Raw genomic sequence first — 13,233 nt, forward strand, 5'->3', positions numbered from 1 at the left:
CTATTACTTTACGCTTCCCTATCAGGAGCAGAAGCACCATCAATCGTACTTCAATAATACTTTCATTCAGATGTTGCATCATACTCATAAAGCTACAAATACTACTAACTGTTGGGTATGTGGAATGATACCTGCGCATCAAAAGAAAGGAGGAACACCTTTCATTCCTCTTCCTTTTTCTCACAATGGTTCTTGTCAAGCTTGGTACATGCTTTTGTTTGCATCTGGAAAACGTACAGAGGGCGGACTTCTTTTTCGCCTTAATAAAGTATGCTACCAAGACAAAGATGGGTATCCCCAAGCCAAAGGAACTAAATGGGAATAGGAAGAGTATCACCCGGACAATGTTTCAATACCATATGTCTTCACAAATATAAGAGACTTTGACAAGAAAGAACAATTTGTGATTTCTGTTACAAAAACTAAAGCAGATTTATGTATACGTAGCACTGGGCGAATTCCAGTAGGGATAAGCGATTGTACCTTGATTTTAACTATTGAGGGTATAAATAATAGTAGTTTTACAGCTTCACATAATACATATTTTGTTTGTGGTAACTATGGATATTACCAACTACCTGTTGGGTGGTCAGGTGTGTGTGTAATGATTGCAATATTTTTCACATGCTGTATCTGTATTCAGTGTGGTCCAATGTTCTGCTCCATGTGTATTACTGCTTGTATGCCTACCAAAAGAAATATTACAGAAATGAAAGCACAACACATGTTAGATAAGGAAATAGCTGAAACGATGAGCATAAATATACAAGATTAATATTTAGATTATCCCAGAAAGACTAATGTCTTCAGCTAATGCTGAAAGGGTCGTCTGTTGTAGTTTAGCAGTGATTAGATTAAGCATTAGCAGCAGACATCTTGTATTTAGTAACTATTGTGAACATTTCGCGGAATCCATTTTGTATTCATGGCAGCCATTTTCTCTGCCACATGCTGCCATGTGCTCACCATGTGCTCTGTCCCAACTTTCTGTTAACTACTCTTGAAAATCTGCCTAGTGACAAGTTATATTTAGCATCTCCAACTTTCGCACATGCTCAGTAAGGTCTGCAGCTGTTAGTCCTTCAAAACTGTTAGCACCTCCTACCTGTTGACTGTGCATTTCCACATGACCTTATATGTATAGCAGCCTTGCTTCTATAATTGTACCACCTCCTTTTAGCCCCTGCGTGGGTATAAAAGGACCATGGTCTCTCAGTTCAGTGGGCTACTTCAAACATTACCGAAGGGTGCTGTTTGAACTGTAGTACCACCTCATAAGGTTAATAAACTTTTGTCTTTTATTTCAGTTTCTGTGCCAACTTCTTCCTACATGGTCTGAGGACTTTGTGCAGAGAAGGGTGAACCCCTTGCACTAGTAGGCCTACTTCAACACTGGGACCAGCCCCCGAAGCCACGTCTAGGTATAGGCGGCCACATCTGGGCCCTTCACGCCCTCCAGGAGGCTTATAACACGGATGTTGTGCCTTCTGGCGAGCCCTTCTGCATCCTCTGCGCGGCGCTCCAGCATCACTAACCGGTCCAGCTGCATCCGTAGTGAGGACCCCAGTTGGGCCGTCTTAGGCGCAAGTTCATGCTGTCAGATAGGCTCTCATTATCCTGATGAGACTACTGGATTTTTAGGCAGCAAGATCGTTCGCAGTGTGGGGGACTAAGTCCAACCCACAGCGGAGGACACTTGTCACCCTAAATCCGGGTTGAGTTCCGGCTAACTAGCAGTACCTCATCTCTCCCAAAGGGAAGAGACAATTTGGCAGCCGAGCGCATGACATCTTAGTGTTTCCCAGGGAAGTCGTGGTCACTCAGGTCCCAACCAGTTCTCTCATACACAGTGTAGTATCATATATACATGACAAAGGCAGTTTGAGTTTTAGAGATTGGTTTAATAAAACAACTGCATTTTAGATAACAAGGTGTGAGCCGCAATAACCAGAACCATACAACACAGTAATATTGAAATAGTAACGAGGAGAGTGAAACATAAGAATAACGCTATCATAATGCAACTAGATTACGTTCTCTCTCCTAAGTTCTATTTTGAGCACAGCATGTTAAGCTCTAAGCCTGCCTTTTAGGTTTCCCCCGGAGGACATCGACCCTCATACCTGAGCAAAGGCCTGTGATCAGGATCAGCATCTGCAACAGGGCAGTCAGCGTCTAGTTGTGGGTTCCTGGTCGGAATCTCCCTCTCACGTGTACCAGGACTAGGAAGTGTTTTTATAACTAACACACCGGTGTTCTAAGAAACGTCCCTACGTAAGAATATGTACTTTCTATGAACCCTGAAGACTAAACTTCTACCACGTCTATCGGCATTGTACCAGACTGTATCCTTGACTGAAGCACAAAGCGAGCAAGAATGTATTGTTTGAGAAGTTCAGTGCTGAAGTAAGCTAAACAGTGTGATAGAAGGAAATAAAACAAGACCGTGAAACTGGTTATTGTAAAATAACAGTGCAAGGCTAAATAAAACGCATCTAGGGCAAAGTGCACAGAGGCCTAATACTTTAAGCAAACGCGCAGAAAGCAATATTAAAAATGGCTACACTACAATGCAACTGGTCTCCTAACGAGTGAGTTTTATCTGCTAGTTTGCCATGATCCGCATAAAGCAGGGTGAGATCACTTTCTACCTTATCGATCTTACCCTCCAGCGAGGTCTAAGCCTGGTCCAGGGAAGAGCCTATCTGCTCCACAGCCTCCAGTACTGCATCAAACTTATGACTATCAGACTGTAGGGCCTCAGTCCTCTGCGCCTGCAGCTTAGCTCCTGTCCCAGAGTGAAGGCAGCCCATCTCTGCCGTTACGAGGTCCGAGAGGGCAGTGTGCATTGATTTCAGTGCCGCAGTCACAGTTACCAGCATGGCACAGCTCTATAGGGGCAGAAGGGGACCCACTTGCATGCACAGTATGGGGGTCAAAGGTGCAGCAGCACAAGCAGTCCCCCTCCTGCGGAAGCCAGAATCATAGGAGTCCCGCTGTGCAACCCCCCTAGGACTTGAGCTTCAATCCGTGGTTCCCGTAGAACTGAGTTAGTCACAGAGGGAACTAGTAGGGCAGGGCAGAGTCTGGTTTCGTATCTTCATGGCCTTGCCCTGCAAAAGTCTCACTCGGGCCACCGGGGCAGGAGTCGATGTAATGGGCACCAGGAACAGACAGGTAGTCGTCGCCACAAGGCCCCCGCCCTGCTCCAACACCAACCGCTCTCCACCTCTGCACCGCCCAGCTCACCACAGCCAGCCGTTCCTCCTCTCGTCTCCGTGTACGCCGCTGCAAGACGCTGGCTTGGCCAAGCGTCACGTGTGTAGGTCCCTCAGGTCAGGCCGCACCTCTCACAGCACTCCACAGGCCGGCAGTTCCACCAGCATCCATGTCGCTTCCCCTGACTTTATGATCAGCGCAGCTGCTTCCTGGCAAAGTTCACTTGTTCACGCGTCTGCATGTAGGAGCCCATCAGCTGCCCGGAATAAGATTAAAGGCTTATTACCGGGGTATCGTCCTGGAGCTGCATTAGTTTGTGACTGCCATCTTGGCTGGCAAGCCACACCCCCCGTAGGTGTGGTGAATGTTGATGTGATGGTGATTGTGGGTGTGGTTGTGTGTGGTGTGTGAATGGATATGGCTGAGGGAGGTGCATGTGGGTGTAGTGTTGTTGGTACCGGATGAGGTGGTGGGTGTATGTTGTGTGCATGTGTGTGTAGTGTCAGATGTGCTGTGTATGGATGTTATGAGGGAGTGGTGTGTGTGAGTGGGTGTTGTGTTATCTGTGATGAGTGTGGTGGTAATGCAAGGGATGGAGTCTGTGGTGGTGGTGTGTGTAATGTCTGTGTGTTTGGATGAATGCCTGTTTTTTTGTCTTGCATTTCTGCCTGTGTGTGGATGTGCTGCTTGGGTTTGAATGTGTGTGGGAGTGGAAATGTGTGCAATTGCTTTGAACAGGTGAGGGAATAGAGTATTGGTATGTGGAAGAGGCAGGGGGAGGGACATTAGTTTGGGGGGATGGAAGGCTGCACAGAAGGAGGAGGCCAGAGCCTGAAAGGATCGCTATAGGCCAGACATAGCACTATGAATGCCTTCAAGGTAGGCCACCACCTGCTGGAGATGGCTACCTTGCCCCTGGACGGTATTTGGAATGGCAGTCTGACCCACAGAGATGGACCTCAGGAGGTCAGTAGCCTCCTCACTCTGTGCAGCAGATGGGACAGGGTCAGGGGCTGAGTTTCCCTGATCAAAGAGATGGGCCCTCTCTTAGGAGAGTGGGCCCGGCCAACTGGATAGGGAGTAAGAGGGAGGGTGCTGATGTAACTGTAGTGGCAGACAATGAAAATATGGTACAGATCCTGTGGGGTCTGCCACCACTCAGGAGTATCCACAGGAGGAGGACTCGGAAAATGATGAGTTTGAGCTGGTGCCCTCCGTGGCACCTCCACACCCTCTCGGCTACTGGGTCCCTTGCTGTCCTGTAACTCACAGCCGGAACCACTGTGGCCAGTTGCTTCTCCGATGACATTGGTACTGTCTCCTTCGCTTGCCCTGGATGTGCCTGAAATGGCACAATAAAAAGGTTGATTTAATCTGCATAAACATGTGACCATCAGATTCAAGCACAAAATATTACAGAACGGCACAGACTTCTACAGCTGCCTGGCTCACTATATGGCCCTCAGCATTAGCAGGAACACATGAATGCATGCTGGATTAGCTGGAAATAGTTGGTCACAGTGATGTCATAACCCCCTCAAAAACCTAGACCATGAATTCACTTATGAAAACTCCCTACTCATCTATGTAGTCGGACAGTTGACCACTTGTATACTTTGGCCCTTGTGACATACTATTCTGAACTGATGGCACAAGATATGATGGCTACCAATAGGACATCTCTACAGTGTTCATACAAGCCTTAAATTCCTCATAATGCTCATTTTCCTGAAACTACATCATGATGTGATGTTGGGCAAGTCGTTCAGCAAGGTAGATGCAATAAGTGATGTGGCAAGAATCATGTCAAATGCAGAGGTTCTATTCACACTGATTCATTTTTCTGGTGATACTTCTTCATATGACCAGTTTCAAGATAATAAAATGAAAGCTGTACTGAGGTAGTTCGACTACCTAGCACATGTAGCATAGAAATGTAGGCTAGAGAGAATCATGGTCTAGATGCTAGGAGATACCTACTTCAGATGTACACATTGTAATAGCCCTTATGGCACTATAAACATCCCCAATCAGGCTTGGTACTGGTGACAACACCATTCTCAGATTGCATTCCTTGAAGCCCATCCACCTTTGATGTTTATTGTATGTCAGGGAATATCTATGACATGAAGAGGTGGATACACTTCAGTCTTGATGGGATGGCACAACACTGTACCATTTGAGATATAAAATAACAATGACCCTGTAAAAATGAGTTCAGACACTCACATATGATACCAACATTAACACATGTTACTCCCTGATGCATGTCACCAGTCAATGAATGTACCATCAAACAGTATTGCAGATAATACAACTCCCGGGAAAGGTACACTGGGTAACATGTATGCACTAATGTTGATGCCACCAATGAGGTTTGCATACTCATGTCACTGTAAAATCAAAACTTACCAATGGGAAGTGTAGTTCAGTTAGTGCCGCAAAATTACACAGTATGCTATGGCACATGTAATATGGCTCCCAGCACATGAGACACAGTAGTAAGGGACCTTTGCTCCTGACACAATGAAGACAAGTGGGCTGTCTGGTGCAACCCTCTCCCAGAACATCAAACAAAGTGAGGTGATCATGGTCTTACGCAGTCATGGGTCTAGTCTAAACAGACAACTGGCAGTGGACTGGACTCTGCTGACCTCTTGGTCACAAAAGCATTCGGCAAAGAACATCATCATGCACCTATTACCAGACCTACACATTCTAGAACTCTTCCTGTGCATTGGAAATGGCACACACACAATGTTGTTGGTCAAATGGCTCTCTGAAAAAGAATAGTTTGCAAGGTAACATGTGCATCCCTGGCCGGGACTTATACCGTTGAAGCTGCTGTTGGGCCCTCAACTGCCCATCAATCTCAGGATAGGCTGCCAAATGAACGCAGGTCTTTATGGGGGTCAGCTGCTGGCACGATCCCTGTTGGAAGGGCTTCCCCATCTGGACCTATGTGATCATCCTGGTCCAGCACCTCAGGTCCTCCCACTGCTTCCTACAGTGGATGCTTCACCAACGATAGGCCCCAGAGTACGCACTTTCCAGGCGATGGCTTTCTGCATGGGGTGCTTCTGATAGGCATTGACCTGTATGGACACAAGAGAGGAACCGTATGTCACATCAATTATTTATCTATTGTTTTTTGTTTTCAATTGTTGTATAATTTTTCTACAATTAGCCAAGCCAAAATATAAAATACAACACATATCAAGGTTGGTATGCACATATTGAGCACTACAAAGACATGTATATACACTTGGATAGTCATCAGCTGACTAACCTCATCCCTGGTCATGTCGTACACTGACTAAGCCAACACACTAACATCGTGTCCCCCTGGGCCATCACACATATAGGCCCTCATTACAACCCTGGCGGTAAATGCCACCTACTGCCTTGCTGATGGGCGCCAACATACTGTGACCGCGGCGGTATTCCGCTACGGATATTATGACCCACACTGGAAAACCCACCACAATACAGACACCCACCCAAGTCCGCCAGACCAAAAGTCAGTGATAAATTGGCAGTACCAAAATCCACACCTTTACGCCAACAGGAATACACCCACAATATCAGGACCCACGAATCACTGGGGCGGTCTTTCAACCACGGTACACCATTGGCGGTACTCACCGCCGCACTCAAAATACACACACACTTACAAAACTACACCACATTGGACAATTGAAACTACACACCCCTGACGCACATACACACACCACACCCACACACTCAGACCACTATAAAACACACACCCACATTACCCACAACCCTTTCAATGATAAAAAAGATTGCCAACCGAGAGAGACACAAGCCAGGAGCACCCACTCAATCTGAGCCACAGAACACCATTACCCATACACCATCCATGCACCTCACAGCACACACCACACCACATCACCCCACACATCACCCCACACATCCTCACACATATCACTCACACCACATCCATGGCACCCCAAAGACACCCCAGGTTTTCAGAGGAAGAGCTAAGGATCATGGTGGAGGAAATCATCCAGGTAGAGCCACAGCTATTTGTATCACAGTTGCAACAGACGTCCATTGCAAGAAAGATGGAGCTATGGCGGAGGATCATGGACAGGGTCAACATTGTGGGACAGCATCCAAGAACAAGGGATGACATAAGGAAGAGGTGGAACGACCTACGGGGGAAGGTGCATTTCGTGGTTGCAAGACACCAGGTAGCTGTACAGAGGACTGGCGCTGGATCCCCATCTCCTCCCCCACAACTAACAACATGGGAGGAGCAAGTCTTGGCAATAATGCATCCGGAGGGCCTCACAGGAGTAGCAGGAGGACTGGACTCTGGTAAGTCAAATCTTTACTACTATATCCCCCACCCTACCTGCATGCCATCACAAACTCCTACCCCTTCCCTCACCCCATCACTCCACCACCTCACATATAGCCCAGTATCACAACCCACCCATCCCAAAACCAAGCCCTTCATGTTACACCAATCCATGGACCCCCATCACAGACCTGCATGGACACCCATCACCACAGCATGCCCATTAGAGAGAATCACCTAGCCCCCAAAATCACCACGCACACAAGCCTGAGCTACCATGGCTATCCCAATCAGACAGGGAAACAAACCCATGCACAAGATGGCACACACAGATACAATAACACTGCATTTTCATCCCCACAGGACCCCTTCTTAACGTCACCGGAGAGGAGTTGCCACCAACATCCAGTCCCCCCCAGAGGAGGCCCTCAGTGATGACAGCAGCTCTGCATGCCTGGATCACGATGACCAATCTGGCCCATCAGAGACCTCTGGACAGTCGGTTACCCTGCTACAGTCCCAACCCACCACAGAGCCTCCCCCCTCAGGAAACACCAGCACAGAACCCACCCAGTGGGCCCAAGCCACTGTCCCCAAGATACATCAATCAGCAGTGTGTCCACCACTACAGGGTCCCCAGGCAACCCCAAAAACACAGGATGACCAGGGACCTGGGGGTCAGTGGCAGTGGGCACACAGTTCAGGGGACAGAGGCACAAGACAACAGGGAAACTGGGAGGAATGCTATGCGACAGGGGGAGGATAGGCCCAGGGTATCGACTCTCCAGGAGGCACTTTCCAACATCCTGGAAGCATAGCACTGTTAGAAATGGGTTTTTTGGTTGGCAGTCAGGTTACCCCCTGTCCAAGCAAGAACCCTCACTCTAGTCAGGGTAAGTCACACACAATCCAAATTATCCTGTGCCCACCCTCTGGTAGCTTGGCACGAGCAGTCAGGCTTAACTTAGAAGGCAATGTGTAAAGTATTTGTGCAATAAATCATACAATAACACAATATAGCACCACAAAAATACACCACACAGTGTTTAGAAAAATATATAATATTTATCTGGGTATTTGCAGGTCAAAACGATAAAAGATGCAACATGAAATTGTAGAGATATCACTGAAAAGTGATATAAAGGCCCTCATTCTGACCTTGGCGGTCTTTTCGCAAGACCGCTGAGTTACCGCCGCGGTGAAGACCGCCGACCGCGGCGGTGTGCCGCTGTGCGCATTCTGACCGCTGGGAGCGTTCCGCCGGAAAACCGCCAGCAGCCACACTGGCGGTCGGCGGGAAAGTGGAGACTGGTCAACCTCCACCGCCACGCCAGCAGAACACCGCCCAAAGAATTACGACCCACATTTCTGTGTGGCGGTCTTCTGTTGGCGGTCTTCTGTTGGCGGTCATGTCCCTATGGCTCCCGTCGCCTCCCGGAGGACCAACGCACAAGGTAAGTTGATCGTCCGTGAGGGGAGGGGGTGGGGGGGTGTTGTGTGATGTGGGCGTGCATGGGGGTGTGCGTGTGAGTGTGTAGAGGGGGTGTGTGAGTGCGTGTATGCGGGCGGGGGGTGCTGCTGTGTCTATGGGTAATGTGTGCTGTTCGGCAGGTGCGCATGTCGGCATGTATGTGTGCGGGTATGTGTCCCCGTTGTGTATGTGTGTGTAGGGGGTGTGTATATGTGCATGTTGGGGGTGTGTGCATGTCGGGGTACATGTATGTGCATGTCGGGGTGGGGGTGGGGAGGGGGTTCGTACCACCTCTGGGGGGTGGCAGGGGGGTGGAGGGTGTGGGGGGAGGACTCGGGTGGGTAGTGGGGGGTGGGGGAGACCCCTATCAGTGCCAGGGAAGGAATTCCCTGGCCCCGATAGTGCTTACCGCCATGGTTCGCACGGCGGTTCCCGCCCGCAAGAAACCGCGGCGGTAGGCAGGGTCATAATACCCTTGGCGGTCTTGGGACGACCGCCGGGCCGGAGTGCGCAAACTCCAGCCCCGCGGTCATGACCGCCGCGGCGGTCGGAGTGGAGAAGTAGCGGTCGGTCGCGGCGGGGACCGCCGCGGTCAGAATGCCATTTTTAATACCGCCGGTCTGTTCGCGGTCCGACCGCCGTCTCTCCGCCGACCGCCAGGGTCAGAATGAGGGCCAAAGTGTCTTAAGTCTTTAAAAAGCAAACATAGGTGGTCATTACAACATTGGCGGTAAAAGCCGCTTCCCGCCGTGCAGAAGACTGCCAACATACCTCCGCGGCCGGGGAATTCCGCCACAGCTATTATGACCCACATCTCGAAATCCGACAAAATTCAGACACCCACACAAGTCCGCCACACCAAAGGTCAGTGATAAACTGGCGGAAAAAAAACCTCCACCGTCACGCCAACAGAAATACGCCCACGCTATCACGACCCACAAATCCACGCGGCGGTCTTTCAACCGTGGTATTCCATTGGCGGTACACACCGCCGCGCTCAAAATACACACACACATACAAAACACCGCCACATTGGACAATTCCAAATACACACACCTGATACACATACACACACCACTCCCACACACCCATTACAATATAAAACACACACCCACATCACCCACAAACCCCTACGACCAATATTACAGAGAGAAGGCCAGAGAGAGACACCACCATCCACAAACTAGCATCCACAGGCACTCAACACCATCACCCACACAACTTCCACACACAAAACACCACACACCACTACATATCACCACACTTATCACCACACACACCACCCCACACATCACCTACACCACCCCATGGCACAGCAAAGACACCCCAGGTTCTCGGAGGAGGAGCTCAGGGTCATGGTGGAGGAAATCGTCCAGGTAGAGCCACAGCTATTTGGAGCACAGGTGCAGCACACCTCAATTGCAAGGAAGATGGAGCTATGAAGAAGAATAGTCAACAGGGTCAACGCAGTGGGACAACACCCAAGAAATCGGGAGGACATCAGCAAGAGGTGGAACGACCTACGGGGGAAGGTGCGTTCCGTGGTCTCAAGACACCACCTGGCGGTTCAGCGGACTGGCGGCGGACCCTCACCCACAACTAACAACATGGGAGGAGCAGGTCTTGGCGATTCTGCATCCTGAGGGCCTCGCAGGAGTCGGTGGAGGAATGGACTCTGGTAAGTCAAACCTTTAACTACCATATCCCCCACCCTACCTGCATGCTATCAAATACCCCCACCATCGCCCCATCCCCTATCACTCCAACTCCTCACAAATGTACTAATATCACAAAGCACACATCCCAACACCAAGCCTTGCATGCAACACCAACGCATGGACACCCATCACTAAAGCATGCCCACTGCACATACCCATACACCCCCCTAAACCAGCATCACACAACTCCCCACATAGGAATGCAAGCACGTGGGTACACGGTCACCCACCCATTGCCCACCATGACACACACAGATGCAATAATTATGCTTTTACACCCCTGTAGGACCACTACCCAACGTCACCAGACAGGAGGGTCCAGACATCTCCACCCCACCCACAGAAGAGGCCCACAGTGATGACAGCAGCTCTCTCCAACTGGATCCAGGTGACCAGCCCGGACCATCGTGGGACTTGGGGCAGTCGGTTCCCCTCACACAAACACAGGCCACCACGGACCTTCCACCCTCTGGTAACACCAGCACAGCACCCACCCAGCGGGCCCATACCTCCGTCCCCAGGACATGTCAATCAGCTGTGTGTCCACCACTACAGGGAACCCAGGATAACCCACCACCCCAACAACAACAGGGACCTGGGGGCAGTGGCAGTGGGCACACGGTCCAGGGGACGGAGGCCCAGAAACACAGGGGAACTGGGAGGGCTACTGTGCGACAGGGGGCGGACAGGCCAATGGAACACACTCTCCATGAGGCCCTCTCCTCCATTATGGGAGCATACCACCACTCCCAGGAGTCGATGGCAACGGTCCTGGCCAAGTTTCAGGAGACCCCGCGCATGCAGGAGGAACAGTATTTGGGGTTCAGGGAGGAACTCAGAACCATCAGCTCCGTCCTGGGCACCATCGTAGGGGTGCTGAAGGAAATACTCAACACCAGGAGGGACACTGTGGCACTACAAGGGGCCCCGGACACTAGCATGGACGATGAACTGCCCACCACCTCCACCGGCGCTTGTGGACAGGAGGCACCGGCACAGGACCACCACACCAGCACCCCACCCCCTGCAGATGGAGAACCACCCCGCAAGTGGTCCATGAGATCCAGGAACAAGACAGAGCACGATGCCGAGACCCCACCAAGAAATGAGACCACCCTGATTGTCAACCCACTGTCCCACTTTGTCACCCTCTCCATATTGGAACTGCCCCAGCTCCACTTCCTATGCCCATATGGGCAATGCACCTATGAGACAAATAGACTGGACTCTGCCATGGACACTCCTCCGCCATCACCCCTCACCATTTAACTTCCCCCTCCAATATTTTGTATGTAAATAAACACACCTAAAGCACCAAAAGATCTGGAGTCTGTCTGTGATTTTGAAATAGTGTATTTGTAATTACAGTGAAAAAATTTCCAGGAAATAGTAATGTCAACATACCTATGTCACACAGCTCTAGTCCATGAGGAATCTAAGCAGATGACACACGTTGGAACCCACACCTGTGAAACCGTAAGGGAAAGTGACAACTTAGTGACCATACACTGGGTGAAAGCGACAGACAGGATAGAGGTAGAAGTGTAAAAGTACTTATAGTAGGCAGGAATGTATTCTCACCTGTGTTTCACTGGAAATTTTGCTGGATGACTGAGTCCCTGTTGTCAATGTCTTCTTCCTCTGCTTCCTCCTCATCACTGTCCACAGGCTCCACAGCTGCCACAACACCGCCATCTGGACCATCCTCCTGCAGAAAAGGCACCTGTCGTCGCAAAGCCAAATTATGAAGCATACAGCAGGCCACGATGATCTGACCCACCTTTTTTGGTGAGTAGAATAGGGATCCACCTGTCATATGGAGGCACCTAAACCAGGCCTTCAGGAGACCGAAGGTGCGTTCGATCACCCTCCTAGTCCGCCCATGGGCCTCATTGTAGCGTTCCTCTGCCCCGGTCCTGGGATTCCTCACTGGGGTCAGTAGCCATGACAGGTTGGGGTAACCAGAGTCCCCTAATAGCCACACCCGGTGCCTCTGTAGTTTACCCATCACATAAGGGATGCTGCTATTCCGCATGATGTAGGCGTCATGCACTGAGCCAGGGAACATGGCATTCACATGGGAGATATACTGGTCTGCCAAACATACCATCTGTACATTCATGGAATGATAACTCTTCCGGTTCCTGTACACCTGTTCACTCCTGTGGGGGGGGACCAAAGCCACATGGGTCCCATCAATGGCACCTATGATGTTGGGGATATGTCTAATGGCATAGAAGTCACCTTTCACTGTAGGCAAATCCTCCACCTGAGGGAAAACGATGTAGCTGCACATGTGTTTCAGCAGGGCTGACAACACTCTGGACAACATGTTGGAAAACATCGGCTGGGACATCCCTGATGCCATGGCCATAGTTGTTTGAAAAGACCCACTTGCAAGGAAATGGAGCACTGATAGCACCTGCACTTGAGGGGGGATTCCAGTGGGATGGCAGATTGCTGACATCAGGTCTGGCTCCAACTGGGTACACAGTTCCTGG

The sequence above is a fragment of the Pleurodeles waltl genome, chromosome 8 (genome assembly GCF_031143425.1).
Source record: "Pleurodeles waltl isolate 20211129_DDA chromosome 8, aPleWal1.hap1.20221129, whole genome shotgun sequence".
NCBI classification, from domain to species: domain Eukaryota; kingdom Metazoa; phylum Chordata; class Amphibia; order Caudata; family Salamandridae; genus Pleurodeles; species Pleurodeles waltl.